Source organism: Arachis ipaensis, chromosome B7, assembly GCF_059453495.1.
Source record: "Arachis ipaensis isolate K30076 ecotype BB chromosome B7, ASM5945349v1, whole genome shotgun sequence".
NCBI classification, from domain to species: Eukaryota; Viridiplantae; Streptophyta; class Magnoliopsida; order Fabales; family Fabaceae; genus Arachis; species Arachis ipaensis.
The window spans coordinates 72,958,384-72,984,891 of NC_142442.1; the positions used below are offsets into that span (position 1 = coordinate 72,958,384).

Below are 26,508 nucleotides of genomic sequence, written 5' to 3' on the forward strand. Positions count from 1 at the left end.
CATCACCATTGTCAATGGCTACTTTCGGTCTTCTCTCGGGAAAATCATCCAAATGCCCTGTCACGGCACGGCTAATCGTCTGGAGGCATCACCCTTGTCAATGGTTTCATCTTATCCTCTAAGTGAAAATGGTCAACGCACCCTGTCACGGCACGGCTATTCATCTGTCGGTTCTCGATCATGCTGGAATAGGATTTACTATCCTTTTGCGTCTGTCACTACGCCCGGCAATCGCGAGTTTGAAGCTCGTCACAGTCATTCAATCATTGAATCCTACTCAGAATACCACAGACAAGGTTTAGACCTTCCGGATTCTCTTGAATGCCGCCATCATTCTAGCTTACACCACGAAGATTCCGATTAAGAGATCTAAGAGATACTCATTCAATTCTGATGTAGAACGGAAGTGGTTGTCATGCATGCGTTCATAGGGAATGATGATGATTGTCACGTTCATCACATTCAGGTTGAAGTGCGAATGAATATCTTAGAAGCGAAATAAGATGAATTGAATAGAAAACAGTAGTACTTTGCATTAATCTTTGAGGAACAGCAGAGCTCCACACCTTAATCTATGGAGTGCAGAAACTCTACCGTATGAAAATACATAAGTGATAATGGAGTTCATTGGTCTCGGCCCAGAGGGGAACCGGAGTGACCAAGACTGTGAATACAATGATAAAAAGTTCTATTTATAATAAACTAGTCACTAGGGTTTACAGGAGTAAGTAATTGATGCATAAATCCACTTCCGAGGCCCACTTGGTATGTGCTTGGGCTGAGCTTTGAGTGTTGCACGTGTAGAGGTCCTCCTTGGAGTTGAACGCCAGCTTTTGTGCCAGTTTGGGCGTTCAACTCTGGTTTTGGCTCCTTTTCTGGCGCTGGATGCCAGATTTGGGCAGAAAGCTGGCGTTGAACGCCCGTTTGCGTCGTCTATTCTTGGCCAAAGTATGGACTATTATACATTTCTGGAAATCCCTGGATGTCTACTTTCCAACGCAATTGGAAGCGCGCCATTTCGTGTTCTGTAGCTCCAGAAAATCCACTTTGAGTTCAGGGAGGTCAGAATCCAACAGCATCAGCAGTCTTTCTTCATCCTCTGAATCTGATTTTAACTCAAGTCCCTCAATTTCAGTCAGAAAATACCTGAAATCACAGAAAAACACACAAACTCATAGTAAAGTCCAGAAATATGAATTTAACATAAAAACTAATGAAAACATCCCTAAAAGTAACTAGATCCTACTAAAAACATACTAAAAACAATGTCAAAAAGCGTATAAATTATCCGCTCATCACAACACCAAACTTAAATTGTTGCTTGTCCCCAAGCAACTGAAAATCAAATAGGATAAAAAGAAGAGAATATACTATAAATTCCAAACTATCAATGAAACAGAGCTTCAATCTTATGAGCGGGACTTATAGCTTTTTGCCTCTTGAATAGTTTTGGCATCTCACTTTATCCATTGAGGTTCAGAATGATTGGCATCTATAGGAACTCAGAGTTCAGATAGTGTTATTGATTCTCCTAGTTCAGTATGATGATTCTTGAACACAGCTTCTTTATGAATCTTGGCCGTGGCCCTAAGCACTTTGTTTTTCAGTATTACCACCGGATACATAAATGCCACACACATAATTTGGTGAACCTTTTCAGATTGTGACTCAGCTTTGCTAAAGTCCCCAATTAGAGGTGTCCAGGGTTCTTAAGCACACTCTTTTTTTGCTTTGGACCTTGACTTTAACCGCTCAGTCTCAAGTTTTCACTTGACACCTTCACGCCACAAGCACATGGTTAGGGACAGCTTGGTTTAGCCGCTTAGACCAGGATTTTATTCCTTTAGGTCCTCCTATCCACTGATGCTCAAAGCCTTGGGATCCTTTTTATTTACCCTTGCCTTTTGGTTTTAAGGGTTATTGGCTTTTTGCTCTTGCCTCTTGGTTTTAAGAGCTTTTGGCTTTTTCTGCTTGCTTTTTCTTTTTCTTTCTATTTTTTTTCGCCTATTATTTTTTTTTTTCTGCAAGCTTTGTTCTTTGCTGCTTTTTCTTGCTTCAAGAATCATTTTTATGATTTTTCAGATTACCAAATAACATGTCTCCTAGTCATCATTCTTTCAAGAGCCAACATATTTAACATTCTGAAGCAACAACTTCAAAAGACATATGCACTGTTCAAGCATTCATTCAGAAAACAAGAAGCATTGTCACCACATCAATATAATTAAACTAAGTTCAAGGATAAATTCGAAACTCATGTACTTCTTGTTCTTTTGAATTAAAACATTTTTCATTTAAGAGAGGTGATGGATTCATAGGACATTCATAACTTTAAGACAAAGTTACTAACTACTAATGATCATTTAATGAAGACACAAACATAGATAAGCACATAACATAGAAAAACGAAAAACAGAAGAAATAAGAACAAGGAATGAATCCACCTTAGTGATGGTGGCGTTTCCTTCTTGAGGAACAAATGATGTCCTTGAGCTCTTCTATGTCTCTTCCTTGCCTTTGTTGCTCCTCCTTCATTGCTTTTAGATCTTCTCTGATTTCATGAAGGATGATGGAGTGCTCTTGATGTTCCACCCTTAGTTGCTTCCAATAATTGTGTGGAAGAAAATGTATACCCTAAGGTATCTCAGGGATCTCTTGATTTGCAGTCAAATGTTCTACCACTGAGCTATAGACCCTTGATGGAAGCTTTTGTCTTCCCTTTCCTCTTTCTAGAGGTTTCTCTGGCCTTAGGTGCCATCAATGGTTATGGAAAAAAACAAAAAAGCTATGCTTTTACCACACCAAACTTAGAATGTTGCTCACCCTCGAGCAAAAGAAGAAAGAATAGAAGAAGAAGAAGAAGATATGGAGGAGATAGATGGATGTGTGTATTCGGCCATATGGGTGGGATTGGGTGAGAGAGAGAGATGTTGAATTTTGAAGATAGTGGGTGTATGGATGTGAGTGGTAAATGGAAAACAGAAGGGATGATCATGAATGGAAAGAGAGATGATGAGGTAGGTAGGGATTCTGTGGGGTCCACAGATCCTGAGATGATCCTGTGGGGTCCACAGATCCTGAGATGATCCTGTGAGATCCACAGATCCTGAGGTGTCAAGGCATTTACATTCCTGCACCAATTTAGGCATGTAAAATGCTCTTGCACACAACTCTGGGCGTTCAGCGCCAGGTTGGTGCCCATTTTGGGCGTTCAACGCCCATTTGTTGCCATTTCTGGCGTTGAACGCCAGAACCATGCTTGTTCTGGGCGTTCAGCACCAGAACCATGCTCTGTTCTAGCGTTGAACGCCAGGCAGATGCTTCCTCCAGGGTGTGATTTTTCTTCTGCTGTTTTTGATTCTGTTTTCAATTTTTATATTTATTTTGTGACTCCACATGATCATGAACCTATAAAAACATATAACTAAGAAAAATATAGTTAGATAAAAATTGGGTTGCCTCCCAACAAGCGCTTCTTTAATGTCAGTAGCTTGACAGTGGGCTCTCATGGAGCCTCACAGATGTGCAGAGCTTTGTTGAGACTCTCCAACACCAAACTTAGAGTTTGGATATGGGAGTTCAACACCAAAATTAGAGTTTGGTTGTGGCCTCCCAACACCAAACTTAGATTTTGACTGTGGGGGCTTTGTTTGACTCTGCTTTGAGAGAAGCTCTTTCTGCTTCCTCTCCATGGATGCAGAGAGAGATCCTTGAGTTGTAAACACAAGGTTGTCCTTATTTAATTGAAGGATCAATTCTCCTCTGTCCACATCAATCACAGCTCTTGTTGTGGCTAGGAAAGGTCTTCCTAGGATGATGGATTCATCCTCTTCCTTTCCAGTATCCAGGACTATGAAATCAGTAGGGATGTAAAGGCCTTCAACCTTTACTAACACGTCCTCTACTTGTCCATAAGCCTGTTTTCTTGAATTATCTGCCATCTCCAATGAGATTCTAGCAGCTTGCACCCCATAAATTCCCAGTTTCTCTATTACAGAGAGGGGCATGAGGTTTATTCCTGAACCAAGGTCACACAGAGCCTTAAAGATCATGGTGCCTATGGTACAAGGTATTATGAACTTTCCAGGATCCTGTCTCTTCTGAGGCAATGTCAGTTGATCCAGATCACTTAGTTCATTGATGAACAAGGGAGGTTCAACTTCCCAAGTATCAATGCCAAATAATTTGGCATTCAGCTTCATGATTGCACCAAGAAACTTGGCTGTTTGCTCTTCAGTAACATCCTCATTCTCTTCAGAAGAGGAATACTCATCAGAGCTCATGAATGGCATAAGGAGGTTTAATGGGATCTCTATGGTCTCTAGATGAGCCTCAGAGTCCTTTGGTTCCTCAGAGGGAAGCTCCTTATTGATCACTGGACGTCCCAGGAGGTCTTCCTCCTTAGGATTCACGTCCTCTCCTTCCCTTACAGGTTCGGCCATGGTGCTTATGTCAATGGCCTTGCACTCTCCTTTTGGATTCTCTTCTGTATTGCTTGGGAGTGTACTAGGAGGGATTTCAGTGATCCTTTTACTCAGCTGGCCCACTTGTGCTTCCAGATTTCTAATGGAAGACCTTGTTTCATTCATGAAACTCACTGTGGCCTTAGATAGATCAGAGACTAAGTTTGCTAAGCTAGATGAGTTCTGCTCAGAATTCTCTGTCTGTTGCTGAGTGGATGACGGAAAAGGCTTGCCATTGCTAAACCTGTTTCTTCCAGCATTATTAAATCCTTGTTGAGGCTTTTGATCCTTCCATGAGAGACTTGGATGATTTCTCCATGATGGATTATAGGTGTTTCCATAAGGTTCACCCATGTAATTTACCTCTGCTATTGCAGGGTTCTCAGGATCATAAGCTTCTTCTTCAGAAGATGCCTCTTGAGTACTGTTGGATGCAGCTTGCATTCCATTCAGACTCTGAGAAATCATATTGACTTGCTGAGTCAATATTTTGTTCTGAGCCAATATGGCATTCAGAGTATCAATCTCAAGAACTCCCTTCTTCATAGGCGTCCCATTATTCACAGGATTCCTTTCAGAAGTGTACATGAACTGGTTATTTGCAACCATGTCAATGAGTTCTTGAGCTTCTGCAGGCATTTTCTTTAGGTGAATGGATCCACCTGTAGAGGTATCCAATGACATCTTAGATAACTCAGACAGACCATCATAGAATATATCCAGGATGGTCCATTCTGAAAGCATGTCAGAAGGACACTTTTTGGTCAGTCCTTTGTATCTCTCCTAAGCTTCATAGAGGGATTCACCTTCTTTTTGTCTGAAGGTTTGAACATCCACTCTAAGCTTGCTCAGCTTTTGAGGAAGAAAGAACTTGGCTAGGAAAGCCTTGACTAGCTTATCCCAAGAGTTCAGGCTATCCTTAGGTTGAGAATCCAACCATACTCTAGCTCTGTCTCTTACAGCAAAAGGGAAAAGCATGAGCCTGTAGACTTCAGGATCTACTCCATTAGTCTTAACAGTATCACATATCTGCAAGAATTCAGTTAAGAACTGAAAAGGATCTTCAGATGGAAGTCCATGAAACTTGCAGTTCTGCTGCATCAGAGAAACTAATTGAGGTTTCAGCTCAAAGTTGTTTGCTCCAATGGCAGGAATGGAGATGCTTCTTCCATGTAAATTGGAATTTGGTGCAGTAAAGTCACCAAGCATTCTCCTTGCATTGTTGTTGGGTTCGGCTGCCATCTCCTTTACTTGTTCGAAATTTTCAATAAAGTTGTCTCTGGATTATTGTAATTTAGCTTCTCTTAATTTCCTCTTCAGTGTCCTTTCAGGTTCTGGATCAGCTTCAACAAGAATGCCTTTTTCTTTGTCCCTGATCATAAGAAAGAGAAGAGAAAAAGAAAAGAAGAGGAATCCTCTATGTCACAGTAAAGAGGTTCCTTATTGTTAGTAGAAGAAGAGAAGAAGAAAATCTGAACTCAGAGAGAGAGAGAGGGTTCGGATTTTTGGTGATGTGAGGAAGAAATGTTAGTAGATGAATAAATAAATAGAAGGAGATGAGGGAGAAGGATTTTCGAAAATAATTTTTGAAAAAGAGTTAGTGATTTTCGAAAATAGTTTTGAAAAAGGTTAGTAGTTTTTCGAAAATTCAAATAAAAAATAATTAGTTAATTAAAAAGAAATTTTTGAAAAAAAAGGGAAGATATTTTCGAAAATTAGAGAGAGAGAGTTAGTTAGGTAGTTTTGAAAAGGATAAGAAACAAACAAAAAGTTAGTTAGTTAGTTGAAACAAATTTTGAAAATCAATTTTGAAAAGATAAGAAGATAGGAAGTTAGAAAAGGTATTTTGAAAATCAAAATTTTTTTTTTTGAAAAAGATAAGATAAGAAGATATTTTTGAAAAGATATGATAGAAATTAGTTTTTTGAAAAAGACTTGATTTTTAAAATCACAATTAATGACTTGATTCACAAGAAATCACAAGATATGATTCTAGAACTTAAAGTTTGAATCTTTCTTAACAAGTAAGTAACAAACTTGAAATTTTTGAATCAAAACATTAATTGATTATGTTATTTTCGAAAATTTGATATAAAAATAAGAAAAAGATTTTTGAAAAATATTTTTGGAATTTTCGAAAATAACTAAGAAATTTGAAAAAGATTTGATTTTTGAAAAAGATTTTGAAAAAGATGAGATTTTTAAATTGAAAATTTGATTTGACTCATAAAAACAACTAGATTTTTAAAAATTTTTGAAAAAGTCAATCCAAATTTTCGAATTTGATGAGAGAAAAAGGAAAAGATATTTTTTTTTATTTTTGAATTTTTAATGATGAGAGAGAAAAACAAGAAAAATGATGCAATGCATGAAATTTTTAGATTAAAACAATGAATGCATGCAAGAATGCTATGAATGTCAAGATGAACACCAAGAACACTTTGAATGTCAAGATGAACACCAAGAACATGTTTAATGCAAGACACCAAACTCAGAATTCTTTAATGCATAGACACTAAGAATTCAAGAATGCATATGAAAAACAAGAAAAGACACAAAACATGCAAATGCAAAGATCAAACAAGAAGACTTACCAAGAACAACTTGAAGATCATGAAGAACACTATGAATGCATGAGAATTTTCGAAAAATGCAAGATGCACATGCAATTGACACCAAACTTATAACATGACTCAAGACTCAAACAAGAAACACAAAATATTTTTGATTTTTATGATTTTATGATTTTTTTCTTTTTAAATTTTTTTTGAAAATCATTTTGAAAAATAAAAATAAGGATTTCAAAATCTTTAATATGAATTCCAGGAATCTTATGCTTTTTAGTCTAAAGCTCCAATCAAAGGGTCAGGCATGGCTTAATAGCCAGCCAAGCTTTAGTATGTAACTCAGACATGACATGCCTGACATTCCCTACATTCAACAGCCAATTGGCTAAGAAAGATAAAGAAGCTCTTCTCTTCAGTATAAGTGAAATTTCAGTCCAAAAGAATTGAGACATGGCTTTACAGCCAGCCAGGCTCCAACATGCTTCATGAAACACTAGAATTCATTCTTAAAAATTTTGAAGAAAAATATATTTTTTTGAAAACATTTTTTTTTTAAATTTTTTTCGAAAACACAGGAGAAAATTTTGAAAGATTTTTGAAAATTTTTTGAAAAGAAAACAAAAAGAAAATTACCTAATCTGAGCAACAAGATGAACCGTCAGTTGTCCAAACTCGAACAATCCCCGGCAATGGCGCCAAAAACTTGGTGCGCAGAAATTGTGATTACACTTTGATTATGTAAAATTCATCGCTCTTTCTTTCCCTGGTAATGGCGCCAAAAATATGATGCCAATACCATGGTTCACAACTTCGCACAACTAACCAGCAAGTGCACTGGGTCGTCCAAGTAATACCTTACGTGAGTAAGGGACGAATCCCACGGAGATTGTTGGTATGAAGCAAGCTATGGTCACCTTGCAAATCTTAGTCAGGTAGGGTTAAATGTGATTGGATTAGATAATTAAAAGATAAATAATAAAGGATAGAAATACTTATGTAATTCCTTGGTAAGAATTTCAGATAAGCGAATAGAGATGCTTTCGTTCCTCTGAACCTCTGCTTTCCTGCTATCTTCATCCAATCAGTCTTACTCCTTTCCATGGCTGGCTTTATGTGGTACATCACCATTTTCAATGGCTACTTTCGGTCTTCTCTCGGGAAAATGATCCAAATGCCCTGTCACGGCACGGCTAATCGTCTGGAGGCATCACCCTTGTCAATGGTTTCATCTTATCCTCTCAGTGAAAATGGTCAACGCACCCTGTCACGGCACGGCTATTCATCTGTCGGTTCTCGATCATGCTGGAATAGGATTTACTATCCTTTTGCGTCTGTCACTACGCCCGGCAATCGCGAGTTTGAAGCTCTTCACAGTCATTCAATCATTGAATCCTACTCAGAATACCACAGACAAGGTTTAGACCTTTCAGATTCTCTTGAATGCCGCCATCATTCTAGCTTACACCACGAAGATTCCGATTAAGAGATCTAAGAGATACTCATTCAATTCTGATGTAGAACGGAAGTGGTTGTCAGGAACGCGTTCATAGGGAATGATGATGATTGTCACGTTCATCACATTCAGGTTGAAGTGCAAATGAATATCTTAGAAGCGAAACAAGATGAATTGAATAGAAAACAATAGTACTTTGCATTAATCTTTGAGGAACAGCAGAGCTCCACACCTTAATCTATGGAGTGCAGAAACTCTACCGTATGAAAATACATAAGTGATAATGGAGTTCATTGGTCTCGGCCCCAGAGGGGAACTGGAGTGACCAAGACTGTGAATACAATGATAAAAAGTTATATTTATAATAAACTAGTCACTAGGGTTTACAGGAGTAAGTAATTGATGCATAAATCTACTTTCGGGGCCCACTTGGTGTGTGCTTGGGCTGAGCTTTGAGTGTTGCACGTGTAGAGGTCCTCCTTGGAGTTGAACGCCAGCTTTTGTGCCAATTTGGGCGTTCAACTCTGGTTTTGGCTCCTTTTCTGGCGCTGGATGCCAGATTTGGGCAGAAAGCTGGCGTTGAACGCCAGTTTGCGTCATCTATTCTTGGCCAAAGTATAGACTATTATACATTGCTGGAAATCCCTGGATGTCTACTTTCCAACGCAATTAGAAGCGCGCCATTTCGAGTTCTGTAACTCCAGAAAATCCACTTTGAGTGCAGGGAGGTCAGAATCCAACAGCATCAGCAGTCTTTCTTCATCCTCTGAATCTGATTTTTGCTCAAGTCCCTCAATTTCAGTCAGAAAATACCTGAAATCACAGAAAAACACACAAACTCATAGTAAAGTCCAGAAATGTGAATTTAACATAAAAACTAATGAAAACATCCCTAAAAGTAACTAGATCCTACTAAAAACATACTAAAAACAATGTCAAAAAGCGTATAAATTATCCGCTCACCACGCGCACAGTTTGCTGGCGCGTCGGTGAGTGGTTGGCAAGGGACGCGTACGCGTCAATGGCGCGCACGCGCGAGGTCAGTTGTGCCCCTGGCATAGAACTTGCACAAAGTTGGCGCAAGTCTCTGGTTTTTATACCAGAGTTGGCATGTAGCGCAGGTGCGCGGACGCGCACCCTGCGCAGATGCGTGCCTGAATGGATTGGTGACCGGCGCGGACGCGTTGGTTTGGGCACAAGTGTGGCACAAGTGTGGCATAACTCTCTGGTTTATGTACCAGGGAGTCCACATAGGGCCATTGGCGCGTGCGCGCACAGTGCGCTTGTGCGTCGATGGGCGGTTTGCAAGGGGCGCGCAGGTGGCAAGCACGCGGACGCGTGGGTGGCTGGCACGAGATGGGCGTAAAGTGGGCATGACTCTCGGGTTTTTGGCCCAAGAGGTGGAAGTGTACCACCGGCGCGCGCGTGCACAGTGCGCTGGCGCTTCGGTGCCCATTTTCCCTTTTTCTCTTTCTTTTTTTTTTTAACATAACAAGACCTATTCTAACACATTCTTGATAGGTGCTTAAGCTAGTAGGCAAGAGAACACTTCACAAATTCATGCATTACTCAAAACATAGCATTCTCTTTACTTTAACAATTCATCCATACCAAAATTATGAAAACTATATGAACATCCTATCTATTCAACAAAATTAACAAAGCTATTATTCCTATACAATCAACAATCATCAAGAAATCACAAAAATTACAAGAATTTAAGGCTAAAACAAGAATGTATATGATGTGTATTTTCGGAAAATGAATTCCAAACACACAAAACTAACCGGCAAGTGTACCGGGTCGCATCAAGTAATAAAACTCACGGGAGTGAGGTCGATCCCACAGGGATTGAAGGATTGAGCAATTTTAGTTTAGTGGTGATTTAGTCAAGCGAATCAAGTATTGGTTGGGTGATTTGTGATTGCAGAAACTAAATTGCTTGAAATGTAAAGGGAGAAGGGTAGAAAATTCTCCCTTTAAAGAAAATTAAAGAGCAAAGAAAGTAAATAAGCTGAATCTTAAAGAACAAGTAATGTAAATTGCAGAAACTTAGATTACAAGAAATGTAAATTGCAGAATCTTAAAGTGCAAGAAATGTAAATGGCTTGAATTATAAAGGGAATTGGGAAGTGGATTTGCAGAAATTAAACAAGGAAAAGTAAATTGCATTAATCAGACAAGTGGAAAGTGACTTGAATTGAACCGGATCTCAAACGGAAATGTAAATGAACTTGAAAAGCTTTAAACAGAGAATTTAAAATGCAAACTCCAGATCTCAGGACCCAAGAGACTAGATAACCGAGTCTAGATCTCAATGCCTTCCTAGATCCAAATGTAGAATTCAATTGCAAGAAATTAAAGATCAAAATAGAAGAAAACTTGGATGTAAATCTCAATTCTCCAATGGTTCAGTAAAAGAAACAGAAAGAGATCTCAAGGTGAGATTGAGACAGAATTTCCCCAATTCTCAACACCCAAGACTCAAGACAAGTATAATTGAAATTGAAAACAAGAAAACGAAGAGGAAGAGAATTCAATTCTCCTTCCCCAAACTCAGAAACTCAGAACAGTTCAAAATCCAAAAGCTCTCCAAAAACTACTCAGCAAACGTCAAAGGAAAAGCTCTCCGAAAACTTAAATCCTAAGCTATTTATACACTTTCTTCAAATGGTCTTCAAGCCTTGAATTGGGCCTTTGCTCTTGATGGAATTAGGTTGATAAAGGCCTTGGTTGATTGCTCTTGGAGTTGGAGAAAGATCCATTGTGAACCAGGTTGAAATCATAAAAGTTTGAGTAAAAGTTTGAGTAAAAGTTTGAGGCAAACTTTTACTCAAACTTTTTATACCAGATTGCTTAAGCTTGCTGCTACCAACGTTTGAGCCAAAGTTTGAGGTCAAACTTTTGCTCAAACGTTGGCCCCCTTGTAAATGTGTGTGGAACCAATGTTTGCCAGAAAGCTTGAGGCAAATGTTGGCGCAAACTTTTCTCCTGCAGGGTGTGCAAGTGTGGCGCCAACGTTTGCCAAAAAGTTTGAGTCAAACGTTGGCGCAAGCTTTTCTCCTCCAGGGTGTTGGTTTTGTGATGCCAACGTTTGCCAAAAAGTTTGAGGCAAACGTTGGCTCAAGCTTTTCTCCCAAAAGTTTGAGCTAAAGTTTGAGGCAAACTTTTGCTCAAGCTTTTTTTCCTCTGGAGTGTTTTCAATTCTTCCAAAAGTTTGAGCTAAAGTTTGAGGCAAACTTTAGCTCAAGATTTTTTTCTCTGGTATGTTTTCAACTCTTTTAAAAGTTTGAGCTAAAGTTTGAGGCAAACTTTGGCTCAAACTTTTTGTTCTCTCTTGCTCCTAGCCCTTCCTTCTTCCTTCAACCTTCTTCAAAGCTCTTTTCACCTATCATCAATCAATCAAAACAATCAAAGCTTTGCCCCAAATCATGAGATTGTGTTTCTTTCATAATATATGACAATTATAGTATAAAATATCATGAAAGTGCATGAATTCATACATGGTTGATTGAATCAAAGGAAACATGGAAATCTACCCAATTGGCTTGCTTATGGCTTAAGAAAGTGCATAAAATCAATTGAAAACAAAAGAAAAAGGCTAGTGAAACTAGGCTAAGATGACTTGTCATCAGTATACACAAGGAAGATCTTACCACGGTGGGGTGCCTCCCACCAAGCACTTTTCTTTAACGTCCTTAAGTTGGACGGTCCTTTGCTTAAGCTTCCTTTCTCCTTGGTGCATCCTCCAATAGGAACACCTCTAGCTCTTTTGGGAGCTTGTGGCCATGATACTTCTTCACTCTATGTCCATTCACCTTGAAGGTTGCTTCACTTTTTGGATCAAACAACTCCACCACTCCATAGGGCTTTATCTCCTTCACCTTGAAAGGTCCTTCCCATCTAGAGCGGAGCTTGCCAGGCATGAATCGAAGCATCGAGTTGTAGAGGAGAATCTCATCACCTTGTTGAAAGTCCTTCTTTCGGATGTGATGGTCATAAAATGCCTTAGTCTTTTCTTTGTAGATCCGGGCATTCTCATATGACTCGTTCCTCAAACACTCAAGCTCCTCTAGCTATAATTTCCTGGCTTCACCCGCCTTGGTCAAATCCATGTTGCACTGCTTTACCGCCCAATAGGCTCTATGCTCAATTTCCACTGGAAGGTGGCATGCCTTACTATAGACGATCCGGAAGGGACTCATCCCTAACGGAGCCTTGTAGGTCGTTCTAACCGGAGGCTCCAATCCTTTCTTTGTGGGTTGACCACTTTTTCTAAGATTCTCTTAATTTCCCGGTTGGACACTTCCGCTTGTCCATTGGTTTGCGGATGATAAGCAGTAGCAACCTTATGCGACACTCCATAGTGCTTGAGCAATGCCTCTACTTTCCTGTTACAAAAGTGGGATCTTTGGTCACTCGCAATTGCTCGTGGTGACCTATAACGGCATACAATGTTATTCCTAATAAAAGAAACAATGGTATTGGCATCGTCAAGGCGGGTAGGTATTGCTTCTACCCACTTTGACACGTAGTCAACCGCTAATAGAATATACAGATACCCACTAGAGTTGGGAAACAGTCCCATAAAGTTAATGCCCCAAACATCAAATATCTCACAGAACAGCATAGGTTGCTGAGGCATTTCATCCCTTCGGGATGTGTTTCCCGACTTCTGATACTGATGGCAAGACACACAGAACCGGTTAGCATCCTTGAATAGGGTTGGTCACCAGAATCCACAATCCAACACCTTTTTAGCAGTCCTTTGTGGGCCAAAGTGGCCACCACTTTCGAACGAATGGCAAGCTTCAAGAATGGGTTGGATTTCAGACTCTGGGACACATCTTCGAATTACTTGGTCTACTCCCCTCTTTCACAAGTGAGGGTCATCCCAAATATAGTATTTGGAATCACTCCTAAATTTATCCCTTTGGTATTTAGAAAAGTTGGGAGGGAGGAGTTTCGCAACCAAGTAGTTCACCATTGGGGCAAACCAAGGAAAACTATCCGACACAGCATGCAAACTATCCAATGGGAATGAGTCATTGATCGAAAATGGGTCAAATTTTAAATTCTCAATGCGGCTTAAATGATCCGCAACCAGGTTTTGAGATCTACTCCGGTCCCTAATCTCAATGTCGAATTCTTGCAAAAGCAAGATCCAACGTATGAGTCTAGGCTTTGACTCATTCTTTGTCAATAAGTACTTTAAAGCTACATGATCCGTGTATACCACTATCTTGGATCCTAGAAAATAAGATCTGAATTTATCTAAAGCATGAACAATTGCTAGGAGTTACTTTTCAGTAGTGGCATAGTTGGATTGTGCTACATCCAGTGTTTTAGAAGAGTAAGCAATGACATAAGGGAGTTTATCATCGCGCTGTGCAAGCGTGGCACCTACAGCATGGTTTGACACATTGCACATTATCTCAAATGGCAACGTCCAGTTGGGGCCTCGCACAATCGGTGTCGTGATAAGAACTCTCCTTAGCTCTTCAAAAGCTTTCACACATCTTTTGGAGTAGGCGCGATAATGGCAAAGCAATCTTGCTGAAATCTTTGATAAAGCGCCTATGGAATCCTGCATGTCCTAAAAACGAGCGGACCTCCCTCACAGATGAGGGGTGAGGTAAAGTGGTGATAGCATCGACCTTGGCCGGGTCTACAGAAATGCCTTCATGAGTACTACATGTCCTAACATGATACCTTGTCTTACCATAAAGTGACATTTTTCAAAATTCAAGACAAGGTTAGTGTCAACACATCTAGCTAAGACCTTGGCCAAGTTCTCCAAGCAACAATCAAATGAAATACCATAAACACTGAAGTCATCCATAAAGACTTCCAGACAATTCTCCATTAGATCGAAAAAGACACTCGTCATACACCGCTGAAATATAGCAGGTGCATTGCATAGTCCAAATGGCATCCTTTTATAGGCAAAGGTTCCAAACGGACAAGTAAATGTGGTCTTTTCCTGATCTTCAGGAGCAATGTGAATCTGGAAGTAACCAGTGAATCCATCAAGAAAACAATAATGGGATTTACCTGCCAAACGGTCCAACATCTGATCGATAAAGGGCAAAGGGTAATGGTCCTTTCTTGTAGCGGCGTTCAATCTTCTAAAATCAATGCACACTCACCACTCATTTTTCACTCTCTTGGTGACCACTTCACCATCATCCTTTTTGACCGCAGTGATGCCCAATTTCTTGGGAACAACTTGGACTGGGCTCACCCATTCACTGTCAGAAATTGGGTATATGATACCCGCATAAAGTAGTCTAGTGACCTCTTTCTTTACCACATCTAGGATGGTTGGGTTGAGCCTTCTTTGCGGTTGCCTAACTGGCCTAGCTCCCTCTTGGAGAAATATCCGATGCATGTACTTGCGGGGGTCAATTCCCTCAATATCCGCTAGGCTCCATCCAATTGCCTTCTTGTACTTTCTTAGAACATCTAGGAGCTTTTCTTCTTCTTCACTTGAAAGCTCACTAGAAATAATGACCGAAAACCTTTGGTTATCCTCTAAGAAAGCATACTTCAAATGAGATAGAAGAGGCTTTAGTTCACTCCTTGCCTCAAGCTGAGGTTCCTTTTCATCAAGCTCATGGAGTTCATTTTTAACAACTTTCTCATGTTCATCCTCTTGGTCATCCGTCTCCTCAACAATAGGGTAGCACAACTTGTTGTGGTCTTCTTCTTGCACTTCTGCCACCACTTCATCAATTACATCACATCGGAGCACGGAATGTTCTTCGGGAGGATGCTTTATGGCTTCTTCTAAATTGAACTTGATAGTCTTGTCTCCAACCTCAAAGGAATATGTGCCGGTGAAGGCATCTAACTTGAATTTAGAGGTCTTGAGGAAGGGTCTACCAAGTAGAACGGAGGATGGGTTTCTATTTTCTGTTGGAGGCATTTCAAGGATGTAAACATCAACCGGAAAAACCAAATCCTTGATCGCCACAAGTACATCTTTTGCTATCCCATCACCGTGATCACACTTTTATCGGCTAAGGCAAACCTCGCCGCCGACTTCTTTAATGGAGCTAAATTCAACCACACATAGGTAGAAAACGGCATGATGCTTACACAAGCTCCCAGGTCACACATACAATCATGAAAAGTACGTCCACCAATACAACAAGACACCAAACAAGGTCCAGGGTCACCACATTTCTTTGGAATAGGTTCCATCAAGGAAGAAATTGAACTACCCAAGGATAATGTCTCCAATTCCCCTATCCTATCCTTGTGTGTACACAAGTCTTTCAAAAATTTTGCATACTTTGGAATTTGTTGAATAGCATCAAGAAGTGGTATGGTTACCTCAACCTTCTTGAACACTTGAAGCATGTTCAAATCAAATTCCGGTGTTTTCTTTGCTTTCTTCACCATGGATGGGAATGGAATAGGAATGGACTCATCCACTATAGCTTTTCTCTTGGGTTCCTTGAGGCTTACTCCTTCTTCTTCATGCCTTTTGTCTACCACCTCTTCTTCATGTGGAGCTTCAACAACCACTTCCTCCTCTTGAATGTCTCCCATGACCCTTGGAGGTATTGGTGCGCAGAAATCGTGAGGGTTCTATTCCTTCGTAATGGCACTAAAAACTCAATATGCACGTTCATAATCTTAGTTCTTTGTCACAACTTCGCACAACTAACCAGCAAGTACACTGGGTCGTCCAAGTAATAAACCTTACGTGAGTAAGGGTCGATCCCACGGAGATTGTCGGCTTGAAGCAAGCTATGGTCATCTTGCAAATCTCAGTCAGGCAGATTCATATGGTTATGGAGATTTAATAATTAAAAGATAAATAAAATGTAAATTTAAAGATAGAGATACATATGTAATTCATTGGTGAGAATTTCAGATAAGCGTATGAAGATGCTTGTTCCTCCTGAACCTCTGCTTTCCTATTATCTTCATCCAATCATTCATACTCCTTTCTATGGCAAGCTGTATGTTAGGCATCACCGTTGTCAATGGCTATATCCTGTCTTCTCAGTGAAAATGGTCCAATGCGCTGTCACTGCATGGCTAATCATCTGTCAGTTCTCGATCATACTGGAATAGGATCCATTGATCCTTTTGCATCTGTCACTACACCCAGCACTCGCGAGTTTGAAGCTTGTCGCAGCCATCCCTTCCCAGATCCTACTCGGAATACCACAGACAAGGTTTAGACTTTCCGGATCTCAAGAATGGCCGTCCATGGATTCTAACTTATACCACGAAGATTCTGATTAAGGAATCCCAGAGATACTCATTCAATCTAAGGTAGAACGGAAGTGGTTGTCAGGCACGCGTTCATAGGTTGGGAATGATGATGACTGTCACGATCATCACATTCATATTGAGGTGCGAATGAATATCTTAGAATTGGAATAAGCTTGAATTGAATAGAAAAACGATAGTACTTTGTATTAATTCATGAGGAACAGCAGAGCTCCACACCTTAATCTATGGTGTGTAGAAACTCTACCATTGAAAATACATAAGTGATGAAGGTCCAGGCATGGCCTAGAGGCCAGCCCCCTTAACATGATCAAAGGATCAAAAGATAATCCAAAGATATAAATACAATAGTAAAAAGTCCTATTTACACTAAACTAGTTACTAGGGTTTACAGAAATGAGTAATTGATGCAGAAATCCACTTCCGGGGCCCACTTGGTATGTGCATGGGCTGAGCATTAAGCTTTACACGTGTAGAGGCTTCTTTTGGAGTTGAACTCCAGTTTGTAACCTGTTTCTGGCATTTAACTCCACTTTGCAACCTGTTTCTGGCATTTAACTCCATAATGCAGCATGGAACTGGCGTTGAAGGCCAGTTTGCGTCATCTAAACGCGAACAAAGTATAGACTATTATGTATTGCTGGAAAGCCCTGGATGTCTACTTTCCAACGCAATTAAGAGTGCCCCATTTAGAGTTCTGTAGCTCCAGAAAATCCACTTTGAGTGCAGGGAGGTCAGAATCCAACAACATCTGCAGTCCTTCTTCAACCTCTGAATCTGATTTTTGCTCAAGTCCCTCAATTTCAGCCAGAAATTACCTGAAATCACAGAAAAACACACAAACTCATAGTAAAGTCCAGAAATGTGAATTTTATTTAAAAACTAATAAAAATATACTAAAAACTAACTAAATCATACTAAAAACTATGTAAAAACAATGCCAAAAAGTGTATAAATTATCCGCTCATCACAACACCAAACTTAAATTGTTGCTTGTCCCCAATCAACTAAAAATCAAATAGGATAAAAAGAAGAGAATATACTATAAATTCCAAAATATCAATGAAACTTAGCTCCAATCAGATGAGCGGGACTTGTAGCTTTTTGCCTCTTGAATAGTTTTGGCATCTCACTTTATCCATTGAAGTTCAAAATGATTGGCATCTATAGGAACTCAGAGTTCAGATAGTGTTATTGATTCTCCTAGTTCAGTATGTTGATTCTTGAACGCAGCTACTTTATGAGTCTTGGCCGTGGCCCTAAGCACTTTGTTTTCCAGTATTACCACCAGATACATAAATGCCACACACACATAACTGGGTGAACCTTTTCAGATTGTGACTCAGCTTTCCTAAAGTCCCCAATTAGAGGTGTCCAGGGTTCTTAAGCACACTCTTTTTTTGCTTTGGACCTTGACTTTAACTGCTCAGTCTCAAGTTTTCACTTGACACCTTCACGCCACAAGCACATGGTTAGGGACAGCTTGGTTCAGCCGCTTAGGCCAGGATTTTATTCCTTTAGGCCCTCCTATCCACTGATGCTCAAAGCCTTGGATCCTTTTTATTTACCCTTGCCTTTTAGTTTAAAGAACTTTTGGCTTTTTCTGCTTGCTTTTTTTTTCTTTCTTTTTTTTTATGCAAGCTTTTGTATTCACTGCTTTTTCTTGCTTCAAGAATCATTTTTATGATTTTTCAGATTATCAAATAACATGTCTCCTTTTCATCATTCTTTCAAGAGCCAACATATTTAACATTCATAAACAACAACTTCAAAAGACATATGCATTGTTCAAGCATTCATTTAGAAAACAAAAACTATTGACACCACATCAAAATAATTAAACTAATTTCAAGGATGAATTCAAAACCCTGTACTTCTTGTTCTTTTGTTTTTAAAACAGTTTTCATTTAAGAGAGGTGATGGAGTCATAGGACATTCATAGCTTTAAGACATAAATACTTAAACACTAATGATCATCTAGTAAAGACACAAACATAATTAAACATGAAGCATGGAAACCAAAAATAGAAAATAAATAGACAAGGAGATTAAGGAATGAGTCCACCTTAGTGAGGGTGGCGTCTTCCTTTTCTTGAAGAACCAATGGTGCTTTTGAGCTCCTCTATGTCTTTTCCTTGTCTTTGTTGCTCCTCTCTTATAGCTCTTTGATCTTCTCTAATTTCATGGAGGATGATGGAATGCTCTTGGTGCTCCATCCTTAGTTGTCCCATGTTGGAGCTTAATTCTCCTAGAGAAGTGTTGATTTGCTCCCAATAGTTTTGTGGAGGAAAGTGCATCCCCTGAGGAATCTCAGGGATTTCATGGTGGGGAATTTCCTCATGCTCATGTTGAGGTCCATGATCTCTTATTTGCTCCATCCTTTTCTTAGTGATGGGCTTGTCCTCTTCAATGAGGATGTCTCCCTCTATGTCAACTCCAGCCGAATTGCAGAGGTGGCATATGAGGTGAGGAAAGGCTAACCTTGCCCTAGTGGAGGACTTGTCAGCCACCTTGTAAAGTTCTTGAGGTATAATCTCATGAACTTCCACCTCCTCTCCAATCATGATACTATGGATCATGATGGCTCAGTCTATAGTAACTTCAGACCGGTTACTAGTAGGAATGATTGAGCGTTGAATGAACTCTAACCATCCCCTAGCCACTGGTTTGAGGTCATGCCTTCTTAGTTGTACCGGCTTGCCTCTTGAGTCAATTTTCCATTGAGCTCCTTCCTCACATATGTCTATGAGGACTTGGTCCAACCTTTGATCAAAGTTGACCCTTCTTGTGTAGGGGCGTGCGTTCTTTTCCATCATTGGGAAGTTAAACGCCAGCTTTACATTTTCCGGACTGAAATCTAAGTATTTCCCCCGAACCATGGTAAGCCAATGCTTTGGATTCGGGTTCACTGATCCATGCATTTGCATAGAACTCTTGAACCATTAAGATCCCGACTTGTTGAATGGGGTTGGTGAGAACTTCCCAACCTCTTCTTCGGATCTCATGTCGGATCTCCGGATATTTATTCTTTTTGAGCTTGAAAGGAACCTCAGGGATCACTTTCTTCTTAGCTACAACTTCATAGAAGTGGTCTTGATGGACCTTTGAGATGAATCTCTCCATCTCCCATGACTCAGAGGTGGAAGCAATTGCCTTCCCTTTCCTCTTTCTAGAGGTTTCTCTGGCCTTAGGTGCCATAAATGGTTATGGAAAAACAAAAAGCTATGATTTTACCACACCAAACTTAAAATGTTTGCTCGTCCCCGAGCAAAAGAAGAAAGAAAGAAGGAGAAGAAGAAAAAGAATGGAGGAGATGGAGGGAGAAGGTGTATTCGGCCAAGGGTAAGAAGAGAGGGTTGTGTTGTGTGAAAATGAAGAAGAAAAGAGGGGGTTTATATAGGGGTGGGATGGGATTTAGGGTTCGGCCATTAGGGTTCGGTTTGGGAGGGAAAAGAGTTTGAATTTTGGAGGTAGGTGGGGTTTATGGGGAAGAGAGGATAGATGTAAGTGGTGAAGAGGTGATGGGAAAGAGTGATTGAGGTGATTGGTGAAGGGTATTTGGGGAAAAGAGTTATGAAAAGGTGTGAAGAGGAGAGAAGAAGATGTGGGGATCCTGTGGGGTCCACAGATCAAGTGGGGTTAAGGACCTAATATCCCTGCTCCAATTAGGCGTGTAAAACGCCCTTGCTGTGCAATCCTGGCGTTTAACGCCAGATTGCTGCTTGTTTCTGGCATTAAACGCCCAAATATAGCCTGTTTCTGGCGTTTAACGCCAGGCAGATGCTTGTTTCTAGCGTTAAACGCCAGCTTGGTGCTTGTTTCTGGCGTTAAACGCCAGACAGATGCTTGTTTCTGGCGTTTAATGCCAGACTGCTCTTCCTCCAGGGTGTGCTATTTTTCATTCTTTTTTTGATTTTTCAGTAGTTTTTGTGACTTCACATGATCATCAACCTAAAGAAAACATAAAATAACAAGAGAAAATAAATAAATATAATTAGATAACATTGGGTTGCCTCCCAACAAGCGCTTCTTTAATGTCAATAGCTTGACAGTGAGCTCTCATGGAGCCTCACAGATGTGCAGAGCATTGTTGGGACCTCCCAACACCAAACTTAGAGTTTGACTGTGGGGGCTCTGGTTGACTCTGCAGTGAGAGAAGCTTTTTATGCTTCCTCTCCATGGTTACAGAAAGAGATCCTTGAATTTCAAACACAAGGTTGTCCTCATTCAGTTGGAGGACCAACTCTCCTCTGTCCACATCAATCACAGCTCTTGCTGTGGCTAGGAAGGGTCTTCCAAGGATGATGGATTCATCCTCATCCTTCCCAGTGTCTAGGATTATGAAATCAGCAGAGATGTAAAGGCCTTCAACCTTTACTAACACGTCCTCTACTTGTCCATAAGCCTGTTTTCTTGAGTTTTCTGCCATCTCTAATGAGATTCTGGCAGCTTGCACCTCAAAAATCCCAAGTTTCTCCATTACAGAGAGTGGCATTAAGTTTATTCCTGACCCTAGGTCACACAGAGCCTTCTCAAAGATCATGGTGCCTATGGTACAGGGTAAGAATTTGCCAGGATCCTATTTCTTTTGAGGCAATTTCTGCCTATCCAATGCATTTAGTTCATTGGTGAGCAAGGGAGGTTCATCTTCCCAAGTCTCATTACCAAATAGCTTGGCATTTAGCTTCATAATTGCACCAAGGTATTTAGCAACTTGCTCTTTAGTAATGTCTTCATCCTCTTCAGAGGAAGAATACTCATCAGAGCTCATGAAGGGCAGAAAGAGGTTCAACAGAATCTCTATGGTCTCTAGATGAGCCTCAGATTCCTTTGGTTCCTCAAAGGGATACTCCTTATTGGTCACTGAACGTCCCAGGAGGTCTTCCTCACTAGGATTCACGTCCTCCTCTTCCTCTTTGGGTTCGGCCACACCATGTAAGGCTATGGCCTTGCACTCTCTTTTTGGATTTTCTTCTGTGTTGCTTGGGAGAATACTAGGAGGGAATTCAGTGACTCTTTTACTCAGCTGGCCCACTTGTGCCTCCAAATTCCTAATGGAGGACCTTGTTTCATTCATAAAACTCACAGTGGCCTTAGATAGATCAGAGACTATATTTGCTAAGCTAGATGGATTCTGCTCAGAATTCTCTGTCTGTTGCTGAGTGGATGATGGAAAAGGTTTGCTATTGCTAAACATGTTTCTTCCACCATTATTAAAGCCTTGTTGAGGCTTTTGTTGATCCTTCCATGAGAAATTTGGATGATTTCTCCATGAGGGATTATAGGTGTTTCCATAGGGTTCACCCATGTAATTCACCTCTGCTATTGCAGGGTTTTCAGGATCATAAGCTTCTTCTTCAGAAGATGCCTCTTTAGTACTGTTGGATGATTCCTTCAATCCATTCAGACTCTGAGAGATCATATTGACTTGCTGAGTCAATATTTTATTCTGAGCCAATATGGCATTCAAAGTATCAATTTCAAGAACTCCTTTCCTCTGAGGCGTCCCATTACTCACAGGATTCCTTTCAGAAGTGTACATGAACTGGTTATTTGCAACCATGTCAATGAGTTCTTGAGCTTCTGCATGCATTTTCTTTAGGTGAATGGATCTACCTGCAGAATGGTCCAATGACATCTTTGATAATTCAGACAGACCATCATAGAATATATCTAGGATGGTCCATTCTGAAAGCATATCAGAAGGACACTTTTTGGTCAGTTCCTTGTATCTCTCCCAAGCTTCATAGAGGGATTCACCTTCCTTTTGTCTGAAGGTTTGAACATCCACTCTAAGCTTACTAAGCTTTTGAGGAGGAAAGAACTTGGCTAAGAAAGCCGTGACCAGCTTATCCCAAGAGTTCAGGCTGTCTTTAGGTTGAGAGTCCAACCATATTCTAACTCTGTCTCTTACAGCAAATGGGAAAAGCATAAGCCTGTAGACCTCAGGATCAACCCCATTGGTCTTAACAGTATCACAGATCCGCAAGAATTCAGTTAAGAACTGAAAAGGATCTTCTGATGGAAGTCCATTAAACTTGCAATTCTGTTGCATCAGAGAAACTAATTGAGGTTTCAGCTCAAAATTGTTTGCTCCAATGGTAGGGATTGAGATACTTCTTCCATGTAAATTGGAATTAGGTGTAGTAAAGTCACCATGCATCTTCCTTGCATTGTTGTTATTTTCGGCCATGTCTCCTTCTTTTTTCGAAAATTTCTGTCAGATTTTCTCCAGAGAGTTGTGCTTTAGCTTCCCTTAGCTTCCTCCTTAGAGTTCTTTCAGGTTCAGGACCAGCTTCAACAAGAATGTTCTTGTCCTTGTTCCTGCTCATATGAAAAAGAAGAGAACAGAAAATATGGAATCCTCTATGTTACAGTATAGAGATTCCTTAATGTGAGTAGAAGAAGATATGAATAGAAGAAGGAGAATCCAAACACAAAGGTGAGGAGTAGGTTCGAATTCTTAGATGAAGAGGAGTGTTAGTAAATAAATAAATAAATAAATAGAAGGAGGTGAGGGAGAATAATTTTCGAAAATTAGATAAAATACAATAAAAGTATTTTTGTTTTTAAATTAGAATTAAAATTAAAAATTTGAAAATTAAGAAAGGAAAAATTAAATCAAATTAAATTAAATTTAAAACAATTAGTTAATTTAAAAAGAAATTTTGAAAAAGATGAAGGTGATTTTCGAAAATTAGAGATAGAATTAGTTAGGTAGTTTTGAAAAAAGATAAGAATCAAACAAAAAGATAGGATTAGTTTGAAAAAGATTTGAAAATCAATTTTTGAAAAGATAAGAGGTTAGAAAAGAAGTTAGAAAATATTTTGAAATTGATTTTGAAAAGATGTGATTGAAACTTATTTTGAAAAAGATTAGAAAAAGAAATTTAAAAAAGATTTGATTTTGAAAATTAAAGTTGATTACTTGACTAACAAGAAACAAAAAGATATGATTTAAAATTTTAAGATTGAACCTTTCTTAAGAGGCAAGTAACAAACTTAAAATTTTTGAATCAATCACATTAATTGTTAGCATTAATTTCGAAAATATGAAACAAAATAAGAAAAAGATTTTTGAAAATCATTTTGAAATTTTCGAAAATCATAAAAGTAAAATGAGAAAGATTTGATTTTTGAAAGATATTTGAAAAAGATAGAATTTTTTTAATTGAAAATTTGATTTGACTCATGAGAAACAACTAGATTTTAAAAATTTTTGAAAAAGTCAACTCAAATTTTTGAATTTGATGAGAAGAAAAAGGAAAAGATATTTTTTTTTTATTTTTTGAATTTTTTTTATGAAGAAAGAGAAAAAGATATCTTTTTGTTGTTTTTCTCTTTTTTTTCTTTTTATTAAACAGTAAAAATGAAACAAAACAGGAAAATTATGAATCAAAACAACTAATGCATGCAAGAACACTTTGAATGTCAAGATGAACACCAAGAACACTTTGAATGTCAAGATGAACATCAAGAACATGTTTTTGAAAATTTTTTTTAAGAAAAGAAAACCATGCAAGACACGAAACGTAAAAATTTTTAATGTTAAAACATTAAGAATTCAAGAATGCATATGAAAAACAAGAAAAGACATAAAAAAAATATGAAGATCAAACAAGAAGACTGGCCAAGAACAACTTGAAGATCATGAAGAATACAGTGCATGAAATTTTTGAAAATAATTTTTAGAAAATAAAAAAAATACAATTGACACCAAACTTAAAACTTGACTCTAGACTCAAACAAGAAACACAAAATATTTTTGGCTTTATGATTTTATTAAATTTTTTTTTATTTTTCGAAAATTAATTGGGAAAAATAAAAAAGAAGTAAATTTTTTTTTTGATTTTTTTTGAAAATAAGAATAATTAAAACAAAAAGGTTAAAATTAAAACAAAGTTACCTAATTTGAGCGACAAGATGAACCGTCAGTTGTCCAAACTTGAATAATCCCTGGCAACGGCGCCAAAAACTTGGTGCGCAGAAATTGTGATGGTTCTATTCCTTAGTAACGGTGCTAAAAACTCAATACGCACGTTCATAATCTTAGTTCTTTGTCACAACTTCGCACAACAAACCAGCAACTGCACTGGGTCGTCTAAGTAATAAACCTTACGTGAGTAAGGGTCGATCCCATGGAAATTGTCAGCTTGAAGCAAGCTATGGTCATCTTGCAAATCTCAGTCAGGCAGATTCATATCGTTATGGAGATTTAATAACTAAAAGATAAATAAAACGCAAATTTAAAGATAGAGATACTTATGTAATTCATTGGTGAGAATTTCAGATAAGCGTATGAAGATGCTTGTTCCTCTTGAACCTCTGCTTTCCTATTATCTTCATCCAATCATTCATACTCCTTTCTATGGCAAGCTGTATGTTAGGCATCACCGTTGTTAATGGCTACATCCTGTCCTTTCAGTGAAAATGGTCCAATGCGCTATCACTGCATGGCTAATCATCTATCGGTTCTCGATCATACTGGAATAGGATCCATTGATCCTTTTACGTCTGTCACTACGCCCAGCACTCACGAGTTTGAAGCTCGTCGTAGCCATCCCTTCCCAGATCCTACTCGGAATACCACAGACAAGGTTTAGATTTTCCGGATCTTACGAATGTCCGTCCATAGATTCTAACTTATACCACGAAGATTCTGATTAAAGAATCCCAGAGATACTCATTCAATCTAAGGTAGAACGGAAGTGGTTGTCAGGCACGCGTTCATAGGTTGGGAATGATGATGACTGTCACGATCATCACATTCATATTGAGGTGCGAATGAATATCTTAGAATTGGAATAAGCTTGAATTGAATAGAAAAACGATAGTACTTTGTATTAATTCATGAGGAACAGCAGAGCTCCACACCTTAATCTATGGTGTGTAGAAACTCTACCATTGAAAATACATAAGTGATGAAGGTCCAGGCATGGCCTAGAGGCCAGCCCCCTTAACATGATCAAAGGATCAAAAGATAATCCAAAGATATAAATACAATAGTAAAAAGTCCTATTTATACTAAACTAGTTACTAGGGTTTACAGAAATGAGTAATTGATGCAGAAATCCACTTTCGGGGCCCACTTGGTGTGTGCATGGGCTGAGCATTGAGCTTTACACGTGTAGAGGCTTCTTTTGGAGTTGAACGCCAGTTTGTAACCTGTTTCTGGCGTTTAACTCCACTTTGCAACCTGTTTCTGGCATTTAACTCTAGAATGCAGCATGGAACTGGCGTTGAACGCCAGTTTGCGTCGTCTAAACTCGAGCAAAGTATGAACTATTATATATTTCTAGAAAGCCCTGAATGTCTACTTTCCAACGCAATTAAGAGCGCGCCATTTGGAGTTCTGTAGCTCCAGAAAATCTACTTTGAGTTCAGGGAGGTCAGAATCCAACAGCATCTGCAGTCCTTCTTCAACCTCTGAATCTGATTTTTGCTCAAGTCCCTCAATTTCAGCCAGAAATTACCTGAAATCACAGAAAAACACACAAACTCATAGTAAAGTCCAGAAATGTGAATTTTATTTAAAAACTAATAAAAATATACTAAAAACTAACTAAATCATACTAAAAACTATGTAAAAATAATCCCAAAAAGCGTATAAATTATCCGCTCATCAGGTATCTCCTCCAATGTAGTCCCCGACCATGAAGTGATGGCGTTGAGACCGCCCTTTGGGTTTGGTTGGGGTTGGGATGGAAGGTTAGAAGAGTTTGAGGGTTGGTTGGTGTTGTTGTTGGGGGTTGAGGATTGGTTTGACATGGCCATC

General features: G+C 39.2%; 2 non-coding genes across 2 annotated transcripts; both read left to right on the forward strand.

Moving 5' to 3' along the window:
- The first annotated feature begins 5,201 nt into the window (after positions 1-5,201).
- On the forward strand, positions 5,202-5,309 carry LOC148552985 (small nucleolar RNA R71). Its single transcript, XR_015893076.1, has one exon. It is a non-coding gene; the product is annotated as a small nucleolar RNA R71 (small nucleolar RNA).
- A 17,116-nt stretch (positions 5,310-22,425) lies between these two features.
- Positions 22,426-22,533, forward strand: LOC148552986 (small nucleolar RNA R71). Its single transcript, XR_015892526.1, has one exon. It is a non-coding gene; the product is annotated as a small nucleolar RNA R71 (small nucleolar RNA).
- Positions 22,534-26,508: the final 3,975 nt, after the last annotated feature.